The sequence below is a fragment of the Lactuca serriola genome, chromosome 4, assembly GCF_051521515.1.
Source record: "Lactuca serriola cultivar US96UC23 chromosome 4, Lser_US96UC23_V15, whole genome shotgun sequence".
Taxonomy (NCBI): Eukaryota; Viridiplantae; Streptophyta; class Magnoliopsida; order Asterales; family Asteraceae; genus Lactuca; species Lactuca serriola.
Window position 1 is genome coordinate 35067184 of NC_136411.1, and position 21241 is coordinate 35088424.

Sequence of the window (21241 nt, forward strand, 5' to 3'; positions counted from 1 at the left end):
AGTCTTGTAACCTCTTGGAAAAAGTAATTGGGATACCATCAAAAAATGAAGTATTCAAAAGCTCTAGTTGGAGTACGCTATGTAGTAGATATCGTCTTAAGATTTCCAAGCATATAAAGAACACTAAAATCCGAGTTATAACGAAGAAGTTATGACCATTCTAAGTTTTCCGACAAAAACCGGCAACACGAAGTTACGTAAAAACGCAAAGTTTCAATAAAATACTTTTTGACCTTAGGTGTCTAAATGAAAGTCATAGATATCGTTAAACTGCAAAAGTACATAAAAAGAACGCCCAAATCCGACTTCGTAAATTGAATTTATGATTTCTTTTTTTAGTTCGGCTTAACAGCAGGCAGCTAAAAACTCGAATCGGAGATCGAGCGACTTTTGGCCGGAATGACCTAAACGAGAATCGAAGGTCTCGACAATGGTAATTCAGCGGTAAAAAGTCTGGCAAAAACCGACGTCAGATAAAGAAGTTATGAATTTCTAAAGAAATTCCTTAAGCACGGCCTTTTAAAAATAAATAATAAAAATAATTTCGGAATTTGCCGACAGAATCTAAACGAAAGTTGTAGATTTTAGTCTCACCTACGCGTGGATATAAAGAACGTCGAAAACGGAGTTCGTATGAAGGAGATATGAATTTTTGAAGTTTAATAAATAATTAATATATATTTTTAATTTTAAACTCTTGGTAATATCCGAAGAGGAGTCAAGATAGGACCGAGGTACGCCCTGCGTACCCTCATACGCCCCGCGTACTCAAATCAAGGGCATCGGTTCGACCACGTCGCCCCCTATGCGAGCTATGCCCCGTCCCATCCGAGCTCCGGGGCAGTCGAGGACTCGGTCATGCATGACGCACGGGTACGCCCCGCGTACCGAGGCCTCTCAGCCCCTATAAAAGGGATGCGAGGGTTCCGGGAAAACTTGCTCATTTCCTCTCGTTTCTCTTGCGTTTTTCCTCGTTTTCCGTGCCCGTGCTAACCCGAAGCCCTGGTCATTTTGCCCAAGTCCCGAAGATCGTTTTTACTCCCGAGATTCCCGAGAATCCCGAGAAAAATCCGTTTCCCGAGACGAAATTCTGCCAGGTTTCCATCTCGCTTTCTTCAAACTTTCAGGTGAGTTCATACCCTTACAAACACATTTTTAAATATATTTTAAATGCTTTTTATACTCTTTTAAGGGGGTGGGATACAAGTAAACATACGGTTATTATCATGTATTTCACAAAGTATTTAGCAATTCCAAAGCATCCTTCGTTGCTAAACCGTTTTAATATTTAGCAATTCCAAAGCATCCTTCGTTGCTAAACCGTTTTAATACATTTTAAAAACTTATGATTTATGCATTGTCGAACATTGTGAAAAAGGATAAACTTTACATACGAAACTACTACTTTAATACAGACTTAGTTGAGAATCCGTGAGACGTGTACATCTATACGGGAAGTCATGATCCCGCGCCCTGACTGTTAGCTACAGTCCGTCCTTTGGGGTGACAGTTTGTCATAACGCTACAACGCCTGAAGAACGTCGCTACAGGCATATTATGTTTAGTATGGTTATAAAACTCATCGGATATACAATTATTATAGTACTTCTGATTGATGAACGAGTAGTTATTAAAACTATTCTTCATCTAACAAACTGAAATCTTCTAATAGGTGTTATTATATAAATCTATGCTCTAACCCCCTAAGGCATGTCTTTTGCTTTCGGTTTTTAGTCTGGGACATTAGGCTAACTATCACTTTAGGAAAATATGGGATTTTCCCGGTATACAAAACAAACAACTAATAGGAAAATAAGGGATTTTCTTGATTTAACTATCCATATTATTCAATACATATATTCTCATGCATTTCACACTTTTATAAGAAAATAAGGGATTTTCTTGGAAAACATACACTCAATTTGGAATGGCATACAAACTTTCTAAACTACTTATGAACTCACCAACTTAATTGTTGACACTTTCTCTTTGAAATAACTTGTATTCTCAGGGAACCGCTAAGCAGGTTTGGAAATCAACTTTTGGGGATTAACGCGCTGGCGTTAATTACTTCTTTTGAAAGATGTTTATGCTTTTATCTTTTGGGCATGTAATGAAAACAATGATGTAAACATTTTAAAAACCTTTATATATGTATGGTGGTGTGTACCTTCCTTTCTATGAACTGTTATGATACTGAATATGACGTCCTCCGCCCCCGAACGTTTCCGCCGTTCTGGTTTGGGGGTGTGACATCTATCAACTAGTTTAATATCAGTAAGTCAAATCACTCAGGCACTAAACTGCTATGTGACTTTCTGGATGAATGATTGTGTATTCCAGGATGCGAGGACCCATCAGATTCGTGGTTATGGTACTAGGAGAGGGAGGCTATATTACATGGAAGAAGACTATAGGAGCCAAGTCAATCATGTTGGAGTAGCTGAGTCAAATAAAGCCTTGTCGGTATTATGGCATCGCCGTCTTGGGCACATGTCGTTTTCGTACCTTAGGAAATTGAAACCGAACATTTTTTTGAATTTATCAGACAATACATTTAATTGTGGTGTTTGTGAGTTGTCAAAACATAAAAGAAGTTCTTATTCTCCTAGTGATAATAAAGCTACGTTTCCTTTTATGATAATACATTCGGATGTTTGGGGTCCAGCCCCAATTGCAACTCCAAGTGGTGCTCGCTATTTTGTTACGTTTATTGATGAATGCACTCGTGTAACATGGGTTTCTCTTCTTAAGACAAAAGATGAGGTGTTCAATGCCTTCAAATAACTCCACAATCTCGTAAAAACAGAATATAGGAAAGATATTCATACTCTCCAATCAGATAATGGAGGAGAATACATGAGCTTAGAAATGAAAAACTATTGTAAATCTAACTCAATACGACACCAAACATCATGTGCAAGAACACCGCAACAAAATGGACTTGCAGAACGAAGAAACAGGTCCATTCTTGAAATTGTTCGCGCATCTTTATTTGACATGAAGGTTCCCCGTCAATATTGGGGTGAAGCAGTCAGATCGGCTGCATATATTATGAACAGAACACCCTCGAAAGTTATAGAGTTTGTTACACCGATTCAAAAACTCCATGATATCATTGGCACCACTCAAAAACAAAACCTTGAACCACGAGTGTTTGGATGTACCGCCTATGTACATCAAAGTATTGGCAAACTTGAACCACGCTCAATTCGATGTGTATTTATCGGATACGCAGACCTGAAGAAGGGGTATAGATGCCTTGATCCAAGTAACAATAAAGTGCATGTGTCATGTGATGTATCCTTTCACGAATCTGTACCTTACTTTAATCATGAGGGACCACTTCAGGGGGAGAAAGGCGTTGAAGTGACCCCTAATGAAACTGTGGTACAGGGTACTAATGATGGGGATTTCCTAACAGATTTTTCTGATGGCATTGAAGCAGTCAATGTAACGAATCCTTCTGATTCTGATGAAAATGAAACAGGACCAACTGATATCGGTATGAACCAAACTGATACTAACACTGATACTAACACCAGTACTAGTGAGACACAAGGTACTCAACAAGTAACTCAAGAACGTGGAGTAAATATACCATCAGAAAATGAAAATATAGTCTATGATGGGTATATATCTCGTGAAACTGAAAGTGATGGGGAAGTGTCGAATGCTGAAGACGTAAATACACCAAGGTATCCCTCTCGAAGCACACGAGGGAAACCAAAAAGGCAATATGAACCAGAATTAAACGCAAAGGGAAAGTATCCAGTCAATAATTATGTATCACAACACCGTCTTGCTAAGTCACATGCTCTGTTGGTAAAGGAATTGGATGTTGTTACTATACCGGTGAATGTGGAGGAAGACTTTAAGGATTCTAGGTGGAAAAAGGCAATCAATGACGAAATGGAGGCATTACAAAAGAACAACACGTGGGACTTGGTTAACCCACCTCATGGGGTTAAAATGGTGGGTTGCAAGTGGGTATTCATTGTAAAACTCAATGCAGAGGGAAAAGTAGATAGATTTAAAGCAAGGCTCGTAGCAAAGGGGTATACTTAGAAATATGGGATCGATTATGGGGAAACATTCGCACCAGTGGCAAAGATTAATACAATTAGAAGTATTATATCTCTTGCTGCAATTGAAGATTGGCCATTGAAACAATTTGATGTTAAGAATGCTTTTTTGAATGGCATTCTGGAGGAGGAAGTCTACATGGAACCACCACCGGGTATCAATGCAAATGGAAAAGTATGCAAACTGAAACGGGCACTGTATGGATTAAAGCAGTCACCACGTGCATGGTTTGGAAGGTTTTCTAAATTCATGAAAGAAATTGGTTATAAACAGAGTGATGCTGACCACACTCTGTTTGTGAAAAGGAGATCAAAGAAGGTGACAATCCTCATAGTTTATGTAGATGATATGGTTGTGACAGGAAGTGATGATGAGGAGATAAATAAATTTCAACAAATATTAGCAGCTGAGTTTGAATTAAAGGATCTAGGAAATCTGAAATATTTCTTAGGAATCGAAGTTGCAAGGTCTAAGAAAGGAATATCAATGAATCAACGTAAGTATGTCTTGGATCTTTTAGCAGAAATGGGTATGTTAAACTGTAAACCCATTGACACACCTATTGAGGTAAACCATCACTTGGAAAGTACTGAAGATCAGGTCCCCGCCAACAAGGATCAGTATCAGAAGTTAGTTGGGAAACTGATTTATTTATCTCATACCCGACCGGATATTGCATATGTTGTGTCTGTTGTGTGTAGGTTCATGCCTGCCCCTCGCGAGAAGCATATGAATGCTGTTTTTCGAATTCTAAGGTACCTGAAATCATCTCCAGCAAGAGGTCTATTTTTTGGAAGAAACAAAACTTGTGATGTAAGTGCTTTTACCGATGCTGATTGGGCTGGGGATAAGTCTGATGGAAAATCCACATCAGGTTATTTCACGTTTGTCGGTGGTAACTTGGTTACTTGGAGAAGCAAAAAACAGAAATTGGTCTCGAGATCAAGTGCAGAAGCGGAGTTTAGGGGCATGGTGAACGGGACTTGTGAACTGTTGTGGATAAAGCGAGTACTTAGAGATCTGGGAGTAAAACTAAGTGAACCAATGAAGTTGTACTATGACAACGAGTCAGCAGTGAAGATTGCAAATAATCCAGTTCAGCATGATAGAACAAAGCATGTGGAGATAGACAGACACTTCATCAAGGATCACCTAGAACGGAAAACTATGGAGTTGCCACATGTAGGATCAGAAGACCAACTAGCTGATATGCTAACTAAGGCAGTTTGTGGAAGAGTGTTCTACAGCTCTCTTGACAAGCTGGGAATGATAGATATACATTCTCCACCTTGAGGGGGAGTGTTGGCGAGAGCTAGAGTTCAACACATGTTGTTATCCTAAACTTGTATTCTTATCTTATAGTTTCCCTTATCATAGGATAGTAAGTTGTATCAGATCTGTATATATAGCCTTGTACCTTGTTCTTTATAAGATATAAGAAAAATCTTGAAAGAGAATTCCACGAATCTATCTCTCTAAATTAAACATATATATATATATATATATATATATATATATATATATATATATATATTAAAAAGGTCCTAAGTTATGAATAGTAAATTTGGATGGTTTTTGTATAACTTTGGTTTTTATTATTTTGTCATTTTGATACTTTTGGTCCTTTTAATCAAATTTTTTATAATTTTTAGGAACCTTTTAATATTTAAAGTTTGGCCACAAAACTTTAACGGTTTGACAACTTTGGTCTCTTTTTTAAAAATTATCTAATTCCTACCCCCTTTAATTCTTTAGCCATTTAAACACTTTTGATCCTTGCAGTCAAAACTTTTACATTTTTTCATGAAAAATACAAAAAAAAACATCTGGGGAAAAGATCGGGTTTTTCACCCTTGTACTTTCTACGTTTTTCATTTTCTTCTTTTGTTATAATTTTTCTATATTGGTCATCATGTTTAATTTTTTTGGTTTATCCTACTTTTAATATATATATATATATATATATATATATATATATATATATATATATATATATATATATATATTATCAAAAAGTAAATATGGTTGAATAGTAAATTTGGATGGTTTTTGTTAAATTTGGCCTTATTCTTTAATCATTTTAACATTTTTGGTCATTGCAATAAAAATTTTTACACTTTTTAGGAACCTTTTAATATTTAAAGTTTGACCACAAAACTTTATCGGTTTGATAAATTTGGTCTATTTTCTAAAAACTTGTTAATTCCTAACCGTTTAATTATTTAGCTATTTAGACACTTTTGGTCCTTGCAGTCAAAACTTTTACATTTTTTCATAAAAAATACAAAAAAAATGATCCAAGGCAAAGATCGGGTTTTTCACCCTTGAAGTTTCTACGTATGTCATTTTCTTATTTTGCTATAATTTTTCTATATTGGTCATCATATATTTTTTTTTTGGTTTTTCCTACCCTCACCAAAGTCAACTAAAACAGTCAACAACAACGTCTATTAATCTATAAACAAAAACGACATTGAAATCAGACGCATATGACCCATGCGGAGCATGGGCAACATATCTAGTTATTATTGAAAATCTCTTGTTTTTTGTTTGGATAAATTAAACGGATGGTCCTTGTGGTTTAGGATAATCTACGTAGATCTCTAACAATTTTTTTAACTTGGACCGTCCCTACTTTATATTTTCGTTGCACGTTTGGTCCCTACCACTCTTAAAAAGACTATTTTGCCCTTAGAACTATTTTTATTTTGATAATTCTTTTTTTATTATTCCAATTATTATTAAAGAAATTTAAAAAAATATAACAAAATCAAATACACTTAGTATAACCAAACATCCGTCTCATTTGTTGCTTTCGTCCCCCTCCCCCTCCCCCTCCCCACTTCCCTAATTTTCCCATCGCCGATCCACGAGGTATTGGAGTTGAAATAGAAAACGAATCAGAAATCTTTAGTAACATGTGGAAATCGACTTTCAAAAATCGATCTTTTACATAAGCTTTAGAGTGCGGATTGATTTTCAGATTTCAAACCAAAACTCAAACAAGGCGTCAGCTAGGGTTTCGACGAGAGAGGATAGGAAACTAAAGAGTTTTCTAGAGATGTTTCTGATGAGAAATGAAAAGGAATGATAGGCTAGGATTTGGTTACTTGTAAGTTTTCTATCCACAAATTGATAAACCAGTAAAGGGGGCGATGTTTCGATTTCCCACGAGATCAGATAGTTCCTTCGACTGTGGGTGGTAGTGCAACATCGACATTGGAAACCATTCAACCCCTCCTAATCAGAGGTTTGTTCTTTTGCTACTGAAGAAATGGGGGACGCTTAAGGGATATGGTAGTTGATTGGATTTTAATTTCAAATGCAACTTCTGATTTTGGGTTTGGATTTGGATTTGCATCATAGGTTATATATTTGTTTAAGATTTGATTTTCAAGTTTTATTTGGGTTTTGGATCTGTGTTAGGTTGGTTTTAGATGTATTTTCAGATTTATTGCTGAAGATTATGTAGTTTGGTGTTGAGTTTTGAATGATTTCTATGGTATTTAATGTAACATCCCAAGTCAGAATCAAGAGTTCAGGGGGTAAAGTGTAAGTTTGGGAAAGAGGAACTCGGCGAGTAAGAGCTGCAACTCGTCGAGTATAAGCGTGTTCCGGGCACATTTTAAGTGACCGGACTCGCCGAGTCGGAGGCTGGACTCGACAAGTCCGTGCTGGAATGAGAAACCCTAATTCCTAGGGTTTGCACCCTATTTAAGGAGCCTTAAGCCCCCATTCTGGCCGCTTATTACTCCCCTGAGAATCAACAGCCCTAAAATCATAAGTGAGAGCCTTGGGAGCATTTTGGGAGCTTAGATAAGTGGATTTAGGAAGGAAGTCTTGAAGATTAAGAAGCTTGGATCAAGGAGGCTTGAGGAGATTTGGTTTACTCTTCAGTTGGAGGATGTTTTGAGGTAAGGATTCGTCATCTTGGCTTTATTTCTTCTAGATCCACCTTTCATGGAGCTTTAGGGTTTGTTTGGAGGAATTTATGATGAGATCTTGATGCATGAGCTAGATTTGGAGTTGAAACTCCAGATCTGAGTTCTATATGGATTTTATGTAAAGAAAGCCCTTTGTTTAGATATGCAAAAGCCAACCCTAATGAGTTAAGTTCCATTATAGCTTGGTTTTTGGTGAATGGGTCATGGAAGCACGTAAAGGTAGCAACTTTATGTTGCTAATGAACCATAGGGACCCTAATCTATTGTTTGGAGCAAAGGAGAAGCTCTGTAATTTCAGATTATGGAATAACCTGTGTGGACTCGACGAGTCTGGGAGAGGACTCGGCGAGTCGGGTAGGGTTTGGCCTGATTAGTCCCGTGTAGACTCGGCGAGTTGGAAGACCAACTCGGCGAGTCTGTTGAAGATTGTCTTGGACTCTGCGAGTCTAGTCGTGGAACCATAACCTTTTTTGGTTAAGCCATGAATCGGTGAGTCGAGGGAGGACTCGGTGAGATGAGTAGGATGGGGCGACTCGGCGAGTTGAGTCGTGATATGGGAGTTTTGAGTATGGGAACTCGACGAGTTAACTGGTTGACTCAGCGAGTAGGGTCAACCAGGAATGTTGACTTTAACTGAGGACTTGGACTTTGACCAAGGGTTGACCAGTTGACTTCCAGGGGTATTTTGGTAATTATTGGTATTTATTGGATTTGGTTATTTGGTAATGTTTAGTGGTGGAGTTCATGTTGGTGGGCGGAGTAGCGTTCGGCAGTTGCAGGTGAGTTATCCTCACTATACTGAGAGGGTCTATGGTACCAAGGCCGGCCCTCTATCGGATGGAAATCCAGGTATTGTTGTTATGTTATTGATATGCTATGTTTGCATCTTGGTAGTTAGGATGGTATATGTTAGGGACCTGGTTAAGGTCAATATCCTGATAGTTAGGATGGTATATGTGTGACCAGAAGGTCTTATGTGCTATGAAGAGTATGAGGTATATGTTGTTAGATGTTATGAGAGCGATATGTGTTATGCTACGATATGAGCAGTATGTTATGGACCAGAAGGTCATCATGTTATATGCGGTTAAGATGATATTTATGTATGTGCTATGTATGCTATGTATGGAAAGGACCGGAAGGCCAAGATGATATGGACTGGAAGGTCAACAGAGTATGGACTGGAAGGTCAACAGAGTTATGGGATGGAAATCCCCTGAGACATATGGATCGGAAGATCCTATGGAGTTATGGCCTGGAAGGGCATACGTGCTGTTATGGCCTGGAAGGGCATATGTGTTGTATGTAGTATTTTGGGGGTAACTCACTAAGCTTTCGGGCTTACAGTTTCAGTGTATTGTTTCAGGTATTTCAGGAGATCGTGGCAAGGTGAAGGCGTTATCGTATCGCTCCTCAGTTTTATGTTGATGTTTCTGGGATACTCTGATAATACATGAATTGAAAACCTTTTTGTAATAACTAAATGAATATGGTTGTTTTTGAAAAGTTTAAATTGGTTGTAAATTTTTACGGTGTTACAAGTTTGTATCAGAGCCTTGGTTTGAGTGAATTGGAGGAACATTCGTGTGAATCTAGTCTCAAATCAAGGAGAGTTTTCAAAGTGAAATTGAAATGGTTTTCAAAAATAAGTAGAGGAGGATGCGGAGGTACGATCATCCAGAGCCAGTAAGTAGACCCCAAAATACCATACAAGTTATTTGATTATATGATATGTTAGAACATTATGCTAGTACTAGGCTAGGGATCTTCAGGAATTGAATGATGGAATTGCCTGATTATATGATGCCCGCTAGCCTAGGGTACCGCGTTATATGAAGTAGCTAGCAGTTCCTCTAGAGGTGAGGATTGAGTGTTTCCACGTAGATGTTATCGCTAGGGTGTTGTGATGATACTTGATATAAATATGGGTAGGTGTGGAAGGTAGTATGGGCCCATACTACTGAAAGCACGGGACCCATACACGTATCAAGGAAGTCACAACCCCTAGGGTCGGGTTGGGAGTTGGTTCCCGGGTTATTGGGGAAGCATCTGATTTTTTGGTGGTGTATTTCCAGTATGGTGGTTACGAGGCATGTCAGGGATGGTCTGAATCAGGATTGGGATCAGGAGAGGGTGTTCAGGGTGGATCAGCGCTACCCAAGGTCATTGGTCAGATGAGTACGGATGAGTTGGATGCCAGGATTCGTGAGATCCTGCATGATGAGATTGTTGTTATGTTCAGGGCGAAGATGTCGGAGATGTTTGGGTCGATCAAGACCACCATGGTTGAGTACTTTGATGAGCGCTATGCAGCTCTTACAGAGGCGGTTGTCGCGGCAGCTACATCGGCTGTATCAGCGGCAGGGGGAGTAACCGGTCGAGGTTTTCAGTATCAAGACTTCTGATAAGTTATTAATTAACTTGATGATCGATTAGATCTTCTTAACAGGTAATGCAATAAAGTGAAAACAGTAAATAACACAAGTATAGATCAAGATGTGTCGAATGATTAGATCAAACAATCCTCAGCAGAGCTCGACTAAGAACTTCCACTGTAGAGGATTCTAGGGTTACAAGAACGATAAACTTGCTGAATAATGACTCTCTGATCGTTCTTTTCTATCTTTTCATACTAGGAGCATGCAAGCACCTATATATAAACTAAACCCTACTAAACTCACGGATGGACAGGCCCATACCGGAGATACATAATGGACTAGCTAACGAGCCCAATAGACGCAATACATAACACAAAACACGACCCAACAATCTCCCCCTTTGCGTCAAATTGGAGCGAGACTACTTCTTCTTCTTGCTTGGGCCAGCAGCGGGAGCCTTCTTGACAGTATCAAACAGACGTGTGATAAGAGCAAGGATAGTCTGTCTGAGCGAGACTACGGCTTCACGACCCGAACGTTGATAATTTTCTGAGCACTCCAAGTCTAATATTGGGGTTGAGGAGCCTTCAGATAGAAATTGATTAAGTCCCGATCAACCTGTGGATGAGGATGAGGGAACTCTGCAACGTTGTCAAAGGCATGAAAGATAAACGCCTTTCGGGTCAGTGGCATGTCGAACTGTGAGTCAACAGTATTGGAACGATCTAAAGAGATCACAGGTTCCAGCCACAAGATACTTGGTGTGTCAATGGCTTCCTTAATCAGCCTCTCAAGAGTCCAGGAAGGAAACAAAGTTTTCCTGCTCTCAAGAAGGTCGTGGACTTCCTTCTGTTTACGTTCGGCTTCTTCAGCCTCTCTTGCCACACGAGCACTGATGTCAGCCTCATTGTTTCGACTTTGCTGCTTCAGAATGTCGACAATTGTTTCTTTATCATCATCGTCATTGATATGTGCATATTTAGTGTGTATTTAGTATAATTTTTTATTCATATATTAGCTAAATTATCGTATATTATGGACAAAAGGTACTTAAAAGTGTTAAATTATGTTTTTCAGTCCAAAAATGAAGTTCGGAAGCAAAAGGAAGCAAGAGAAGCGGTAAGAAGATTGAGAGTGGAATGAAGAAGGAAAACACTGAAAAAGAAGCTTCTACTCGTCGAGTCATATATCTACTCGACGAGTCCGGTCGAGGAATCAGAAGGATAACGACTCGGGATCCCAGATAGTTATCGCAATATGTAGAATGTGAGAGGGACTCGACGAGTCATCACTTGACTCGACGAGTCGAACCGCTTATTTAAAGATAATTCCACAGATCGAGAGCAGGAAGTTCGGGGACAATTCAGAAGTGCTTAGCTGCGAATAAGAAACCAGAAGAACCCTAGAAGTCGACCAAGGAAGCTAGAATCCAATTCCGGGAGTAATTAAGGCATAATTCCACCATTCTATTTGTTTCTTTTGTTTTGTCAACATGATTAAGCAACTTGAACTTATTTGTTTGCTGTTATTTACCTTAGTTATGAGCTAAATTCTTTAAACTTCTATTTGGGGATACGAAATTGGTAATATGGTTTGATTCTTGGTAGGATTAATTCTATGTTGGTTAATTTAGTTATTTTAGCTTGCTAAAGAACCTTGTGTAGGAATGATAATTGATTTTCTGTTAATAGGGAGATAATTAATTAGCATGAACATCTATTAACTATCAATCTCATATGCTTAGTGAACACTTTTTGTCATATGTCTAGTGTAATGAACATGAAACTAGGATTAATAAGAAAATCAAGTAAATTTATGTGCAAGCTTGTGAGATGACCATTAAACAAGAAGTTAATTAAAAGATAAATTAATTAGCTATTGCAAGTCTAACTTAACCCGAATATTATATCTAGTAAATTTAATTGAAATAGACAACTGGCCATTGTTTAAATTAATTTATTTGCTAAGGATTAATGAAATGAATACGGAATTAATCAATTGAATCGGTAACTAGCAAAAGAATTAATCCATTGCACTTTTACCTTGAAATCAACCATAGGATCAATTAAGTTGAACTAAATAGAAGTACTTCTCCGTTATTGAATCTAGTCAAGTCTTTGTTTTCTAGTTTAAGTTAGTAATAATTAGTAAGTTTCTAGTCTTGTAAAACTAGAGAAAACCCCTACTTATTAGTTAAATTAGATAAATTAGGTTTTAATATTTAATTTGCCGTTCCCTGTGTTCGATACCCTACTTGCTTGAACTATACCACAATTGATAGGTCCACTGCCTTTTGTGTGTTATTTGATAATTAAAAGTAGGTTTAAAACTAGTGAGTTTTACACACATCAGTCATCATCTTCACTCTCCTCAGCAATCTTTTTGCCTTTGTCTTTCACACCAGAACCGGAGGCTTGGCCTACTGGAGGAGGTTCGGTGGTGTGTGTTGCTGTGGAAGTAGGAGGTGGTAGAGACATTGTTTCCTTCTCTCCCCCTTGTTTCGGAATGGACACGAAATCAAGGAGCCCTTCGATTTTGCTGAGTAGGGCGAGGGCGGGAGCGAGCTTCTCTGCAAGGTCACGCCTCACAGTGTAGTTGAGAATTGGATCATGTGCTTCTAGGATGTTTGAGATAGCAGAGTGGACATCCGAAACACACGATTTTATCACCTCTCTTTCAAATCGAAGAGATTCAATCTCCTGTTGAGAGTTGGAGAGTTGAATGCTCTTGACCTTCAGAGCGGTAGTCTTCTTTGCAAGAACGTCCATGAGAGTGTTCTCGGCAGCCAAATCTTCTTGAAGCTTGGAGAGACGCTCTTCGATGGTTGTTCGGAAAGCTGAGTTGTCGTCAGAAATTGTTTGACGAAGAGAAGCGAAGGACTTCAACTCAGTTTCGACTGATGTTGCCAGCTGGTGGACAATAGGTTCCAGCGTAGTCTTGGCGGTGATGGCACTTTCCTGTAAAGACTTCAACAGGGAAGAAGCATCAGTAAATAGTTTATCGACTTTTTCAGTCGCAGCCTGACAGGCTTTGGTGGAGGCATCTATGGCGGTGGTGGCGGAATCAAGCGAAGCTTGCTGAGCTTTGGAGAAAGCGTCAACAATTTTCTGAACTGCAGCTTCAGATAGGGATGACTGAGAAGTGGAAGAGGAGGCGATGAGTGAGTCAATTTTGGCATGGAGCTCCTGGAGATGCCTTTTGGTGACAGGAGCATCATCATCGTCATCACTTTGCACTTGAAACGGGCTATAGTAGACCGAGTCAAAAGTCATATTCTCCCCGCCAAGGAATGGTTCCTCTTCGTCTGATGCGTGACCAGGAGAAGATGGTGGTGGTGAAGCTGGTGGTTCGGTAGTATGGGTAGGTTCGGGTTGGGTTGTTCGTTCGGGTGTAGGTGTGGGTTCGGGTGCTGGGGTGGTCTCGGGTGTTGGGGTGGATTTTGGTGCGTCAGTATGAGCCCCCGTATCAGATATAACATCTCTAGTGGTGGTTGTGGTTGCTTCGGTAAATATTGGTGGTGGTATTGGGATAGAAGTAGGTGGTATTTGAGTGGTGGAGGTTATGGGGGGAATAGAAATAGGAATGGTTTTAGGTGGAGAGGAAATAGGAGAAGTAGAGACATGAACTTCAGGGGTTGGAGATCGTGGTGGAGTGTTACCACGTTGAGAGCCTTCAGAATTAGAACTCTCACCCTCAGACTCACTTGAGGAGGAAGCGATAATCAACTTTCGCCTTGGTTGGGTTTTTCTCCTCTTCTGCTGTGGAGACTGAGCAACCCTGGTGGGTTTCCTCTTCTTTGGAGACGGGCCTTTTGCCCCCTTGGCCATCTGTTTTCCCTTATCAGCCTTCTTGCCTCTTGGAGCAGGCTTGTCAGCATCATGGATTGATTTCAGCATCTCCGGAGTAAGATCCCTCGGACCAGAACGTCTAAACTCCTTATACGTCTGAATGATCCGGCTATCAGCAGGAACATCCCCATACATGGTTTCCAGGATAGAACCGTTGAAGGGAAACTTAGAAGCATCTGACACAATGATCTTTGTGGTATGGAAGGTACCAATCGAAGACATTGGAGCACCAACGACAATGGGGACATGGTACTTGTCCATCACCCATTTCGTGATAATGGTCCAGAACCGAGCATACGAGATCTCTGAGTGTCTGGAAGTGGAGGAGAGACTCTGAATTAGTTGTTGCCACAGAACTGACCCGTAGTCGATGTTGATGCCATTGTAGATCCCGTACATGATGGAGAGAAATAAACGACTTGCCCCATCGGATCCAACACTTCGTTCAGATAAGCCCTTGAACAAAACAGTGAACATCCCATTCCACTGTGGAGGTAGGCACGACTTCTTGAATTTCGTCACCGTAGTAAGCACCTCCGTGTATCCCATGTTGTAGAACATGTTGAACAAATGACCCATAGGGATTGATTCTGGATTGACCCTGGAAGAATCCGCATCAAACCCTAACAACGAGCAAAACCGCTGCATTGAAATCGACGCCTTGTGCTGAAAGACATCGAAGAAGATTCTGTCGATGACCTTGTCGTAGTGAGCGGTGGCAAAGATTTGTGACAGGAGCGATTGAAGAAAACTTTAGGCATTCGATGATGGGGACCATGAATGCGTCATACGAATGAGGATTTAAATCGATGATCAAGCTTTGTTGTGGGCGAATGGGCAAGATGTGGGATGTTGCGTGGACTGAAGAAGAATCTGCCATTGTTTTGAAGAAAGTGGGAGAGATGATGAACAGTGAAGGTTGAAGGATTTTTGGCTCTCTAGAAATATAGGCACGGTAAAGAGGTAAATAGTGGTTTACACTGCCTTTTATAGTGAGGGTAAAGGAGAGAGAAATATCTTTCCAAATCTTCTTTCGAAAAACGAAGAGTTTTTGGAAGTAACTGATGCGTGACAGTTGGCGCTGGCGATGATCACGCATGAGAGAGAGTGTCAGTCCCTAATTACACGCCTTCCCATCAGGCACCGTTTGGATATGAAACGGTTCCTATTCGCACTCAGTTCCCTGTTGCGCCGTTTGAAATCAAATCGATTGGACTCCCGCCATTTGAAATCATTTCGTCATCTTATCCCTTTAGAATGAAACGGCATCTTTAAAATAAAATCGCCACGTGAATCAATATTAACCACAACTTTTGATAACAACCAACCCAATTAAAATTCCTTAGAATTAATGAAACCAGAATTTTGGAAAATCAAAAAGATTTTCGTGCTGAGTGTGTAAAAGAAAAAGAAATAAAGCAACACTTTTGAGGGATGATGTGATGTCAATAAAGACACGAAGCAGTGGATCCCGGGCACAAATCTCTTCCTTCAAAGTCAAGAGAGACTTTAAAGTGTTTGTGTGGTTTCCCGTTGAATAACGATCAGACACTTATTAAGAAGTGTTGAAAGGCTTCTTTTAATTAGGCTTATGAGGGTGGCTTTCGCTTCGATTCAGAATTCCTAATCTTGATATAAGATAGAAATCGAACGAAGTACTTGTGAGACCAATGTAGTCTGTTGAACAAGTAGGTTGGAGATAATTTAATTGGCAAGATAAACTAATATATGTGTGAAATCTCAAAAAATTAAAACTGGATCCCAAGGGAGGAAATGTTATGGGAGTTAACAATTTCATAGGAATCACTCAAAAAGTAAAATAGAGATTTCATGTGGTACGTTCGTCAATTTATTAGTGAAAGCTTGAGCAAATTAATTGTTCACCGTAAATGCATAATGGGTATTGAATTTTGGATTTCACTTAGCACGTAGTGACACGAAGTTAAGATCATGAACACAGAAATTGTGCAACCATAAACCTCAGTGGTAATGTCTGAGAGTCTCAAGGGTTAAGTTTGTGAAATGAGTGAGATGGAGAAAAATGATGGAGATGGTATAAAGAAACCAAAGTACCTCTGCTATAAAAATAAGATCAAGCAGAAAACTCTTATCTCATGTGAGAAGAGAGTTAGGTAGCTCATGATTAAAATAAATATGATAGCCTAATTGGGAAGACAAGGTTTGTTTATACCAGGTCAGTAAGGCTATTATTCAAAATCAGGTGAGGCTTTGGACACATACATCAGCATGCTTCTAGGGACACTTAGCTAGTGAAATAATTTACCCACAAGTAGACGAAAGAAAAAAATAAGAGCCAAAATAAAAAAAATAAAAAATTAAAATATTTTTGGAGTTTTTGAATTTACAAGAAAAAATATATTTTTGGAACCGAACCCGAGCGTTCGGTCTATTTCGGTTGAGAAAAACTTTGGAACCGAACCCGAGCGTTCGGTCTATTTCGGGTGAGAAAAATTTTAGAACCGAACCCGAACGATCGGTTTATTTCGGTTACCAAAGAAAATAGGTTTGAAAAAGAAAATAACTTTGACAATAAGATAAATGAATTTGGAAAAATTATACATAAGATATACGACCAAAAAAAACTTTAAGTGATAAGCGAAGATCAGATGATACAACCGAACCCGAGCGTTCGGTTCATTTCGGTACATGAGCACAAGACCTGAACCCGAACGTTCGGTCTATTTCGCTTCTTACTTTTGATCTTGAGAGGTAATTTTTGGTACTGACTCCGATTCCATCATACCTAGCCCTTGTAGTATTTTGTTAAAAGATGCTTCAGGAAGAGCTTTGGTGAAGATGTCAGCCAGTTGATCAGTGGTTCGAACAAAGTGAATTTCGACATTCCCATATTCCACATGATCCTTAATGAAGTGATACCTCAGTGCTATGTGCTTAGTCTTCGAGTGTTGCACTGGGTTATGACAGATCCTAATTACACTTTCAGAGTCGCAATATAGTGGGATCTTTTTCATATTGAGTCCATAGTCCCGGAGCTGGCTTTGGATCCAAATCACTTGAGATGTACAGGAGGCAGCTGCGATGTATTCTGCTTCAATGGTAGACAGAGATACACATGTCTGTTTCTTTGATTGCCAACTAACCAACTTCCCGTCAAGGAATTGGCAGCCTCTAGTGGTGCTTTTCCTGTCTAGTCCACAACCTCCAAGGTCTGCATCTGAATAGGATTGAACGAAGAAACCTAAGTTGGATGGATACCATAAGCCGAGAGAGGTAGTTCGATTGAGATACCGGAGTATGTTCTTCACTGCAAGCATGTGAGGTTCACGAGGATTTGCCTGAAATCTAGCACAGTAACAAACAGAAAACATTATATCAAGCCTGCTAGCAGTAAGGTACATTAAAGAACCGATCATTTGGCGATATAGCGTAATATCGACTGCTGGTTTATCCAAGGATGGAGTGAGCTTGGTGCCGAACGCCATTGGAACTTTAACCTTTGAGTCTCCCATCATGCCGAATTTCGCAAGGAGAGTGTTGGTGTAAGCTTCCTGGTTAATAAAGATGCCTTCGGGTCCCTGTCTAATATTTAAACCAAGAAAAAAGTTAATAGGGCCCATTGAGCTCATTTCAAATTTAGTCTCCATCAGCTTTCTGAATTCAGCCGTTAAGCTAGGATTCGTTGAGCCAAAGATGATATCATCGACATAGATTTGAACAATCATAAGGTGGTTACCTTCCTTCTTACGAAAGAAGGTTGGGTCAACCGAACCTTGTTTGAATTTGGACATCTTTAAAAACTTGGTTAGCGTTTCATACCAGGCCCTCGGTGCTTGTTTCAGTCCATATACCGCTTTGTCCAGAATATAACAGTGATTGAGATATTTTTCATTGACGAATCCAGGAGGTTGCTCCATGTACACCGTTTCTTCGAGTTCTCCATTTAGAAATGCACACTTTACGTCCATTTGGTAGACCTCAAAGTTCTTGTGTGCAGCATAGGCAAGAAATATTCGAACAGATTCCAGCCTAGCCACAGGAGAAAAAGTTTCCTCATAGTCGATTCCTTCCTCCTGGCAGTATCCTTTCACCACAAGTCGAGCTTTGTTCCTTATCACATTGCCTTCCTTGTCCATCTTATTTCTAAAGACCCATTTGAGACCAACAACCGAGGCATCTTGAGGAGTTGGAATGAGGCGCCAAACTTTATTTCTTTCGAATTCATTAAGTTCGTCTTGCATAGCTTGAACCCAATTGGAGTGATCAAGAGCAGTGTTAACTGTCTTTGGTTCAACTTTTGAGACGAAGGAGTTAAACATATAGAACTCTACTTTTGAAAATAAGGAAGTTTGCTTTGCCTTTAGTTGAGATCGGGTCAGGACCTTTTCAGAGACATTGCCGACAACCTGTGAAACAGGATGATCTCTGGTCCATTTGACAAGAGGAGGGTAATTTGGATCATAGGATGGATCCAATTCAGCATTTACCATCTCTTCTAGTTCAGATTGACTATCATCGTCATAAGACATATCATCATTCTCCCCCTCGATAAATGAGTTTTCAGGTGTATCTTGACTTTCCGGAGCTACAGGAGTTTCGCGTGGTGTTGAGCTTTCGGGTATCACAGGACTTCCGAGTGCAGATTGGCTTTCGGGAGCAGCTGAAGAGCAGTTCTCCCCCTCAACATGTGAGCCCGGCTGTGAAGAAGAAGGTGGATTCTCCCCCTCAACTGAAGCACCGTGTTGTGGCGGGTCGTTTGAATTTGATCCCCCTTCATTCATTTGCTTGGCAGCATCTTCGATGAGTTGCTTCAGATGATCTACTTTGTTCTCTGTTGCACTAGCTTCCGAGAGAGTAGCCTTCTCTGGTTCATCGAATAACTCAACAAACTTCTCAAACAGATTTGCATTCGAGGCTGTGACTTGGCCTGTTTGAGAAAAAATATATCCAACTGTGTCTTCATGTAACGCCTGTGTTTCCGGGCTTGCCACTTTTAGCAATGTAATAGTCTAGGTTAACCTTTGTAACCCGTTTTGAAATAATAATAATGTATTATTTGAGTATTATGTGTTTTGTGCTTAATTGCTTAATTATGTGGTTTGATTAATTAAGAATAAAAATAAGCGTCAAAATTTAAGTGTAAAATAAACTTAATATCTTTGATTAATGTTGTAGTAGTTGAAACGAGGTTTCCGAATATATATAGAACGCCCGAATCTGACTTCGTATGAGGAAGTTATGATTTATCGAAGTTCCGGCTTAGCGGTATACAGCCTGAAATACTCGATTTGAGATCGAGCGGTTGTTAGCCGAAGCAATCTAAATGAGAATCGAAGATCTCATTGTTGGTATCGAAGCGATAAAAAGTTAGGCGAGAACGGACGTCAAACGAAGAATTTATGAATTTATAACGAAAGTTTCTGTCGCGGCCTATTAAAAATAATTAATAAAAATAAAGTCAAAATTAGCCGAGGGAGTTTAAACGAAAGTCGTAGAGCGTGGTCTCACCTTTCCGTGAATATAAAGAACGTCGAAAACGGAGTTCGTATGAAGAAGTTATGAATTTCCGAAGTTTATTAATCATTTTGTAATTAAATTTAAATCAAAATCGGAGGTATTATCCGAAGGCGAGTCACCGGTGTGATCCGGAGTACGCCCCGCGTACGAGGGTACGCTACCGCGTACTCAGCATAGTGTCGACACTTCGGATGACGCATGCAGTGACGATTTCGGAAGCAGTACGCGCTGCGTACTGCAGTACGCCCCGCGTACTCCGAGGCTCCAGCCTCTATAAAAGGGATCCGAAGGCAGCCGAGAGTTTTGTTCATTTCTTCTCTTCTCTCTCCCATTTTGCATCGTTTTGTGTGCCAGAAATACCCCGAAGCCCCGGTATCATACTCTAGCCCCGAGGCAAGTCCCGAGACCCCGAAGATCCCGAGAAGTGCGGTTCCCGAGTCGAAGCTCTGCCCGCGAGAAGTTCGATTTTCGAGGAGATCTTCCAGATCTGCTGAGGAATACTACTTCTATAAGCCGTAGTGCTGTCCGATCATCTTCTGATCATGTGAGTGTATACTACCTTTCATAAACACAATAATAATACGAGTTTGGTTCGAGTGTATTAAGTGTATTATTGTTTATAAGTGTGAGTGTGTAGTTATTTTCTTTCTAATACAATAATACGAAGTATTTTATATAAAAATACGTGCTATGTGTATATATTTGGTTGTGTTATGTGTGAATGTGTATTCACTCTCTTCTATCTTATAGATCTGCTTATTTCTTTATGAGATATGTGTTATGTGTGTGTGTGCCTCATCTGTTATGTGATATATGTGTTGATTAAAGCATGCTATACAGGTTTTCTTTAAACTATGTATACAAATGTATATTTTTATCTACTAATATGTTGGGTAGAACATGGGTAGATAGTTGGTGTGTAATAAACAGATGAGAGGCCTCGTTGTTGTTTGATTGAGTTATCTAGCGGAGTTTAGATGACGACCACTGGCTATTCTAGACAGTCTTGTGGAAACATTAGCAGGTTCGCCACCTGTAGGTGTTAATGAACTTGGGTGTTCATTCGCTGTACTCCATCCCCCTCATGGTTGCCTTATTTGACTTATATTGCTGAGGTACCCCCGAAGCATGTGTTGTCGCCCCGATGAAATATTCTTAGACTAGGTCCCTTATGTTAGTTGTTTTAGGGACATTAAAGTGAGAATAACGGGAATGGTTAATTGGGTTATTGTTGGTTGGTGAAAATTAAATATGATATTTATTGTGGGTTGAAAACCCTATATGCTCACCAGGCTCCCAAGCCTGACCCACTCAGTTTTAAATTGTATTACAGGAAGTGGCGGAAGGGCATGAGATGGATGAACCATCAAGTTGTTTTGTTTACAAGTCTGCATATGTTTATATTTGTTATATGACTTGTAATGTATTCGTTTATGCTTATTGGTCTGTATCGGAACATGACACCCCGAGTTTTGATTATAATGAAAAT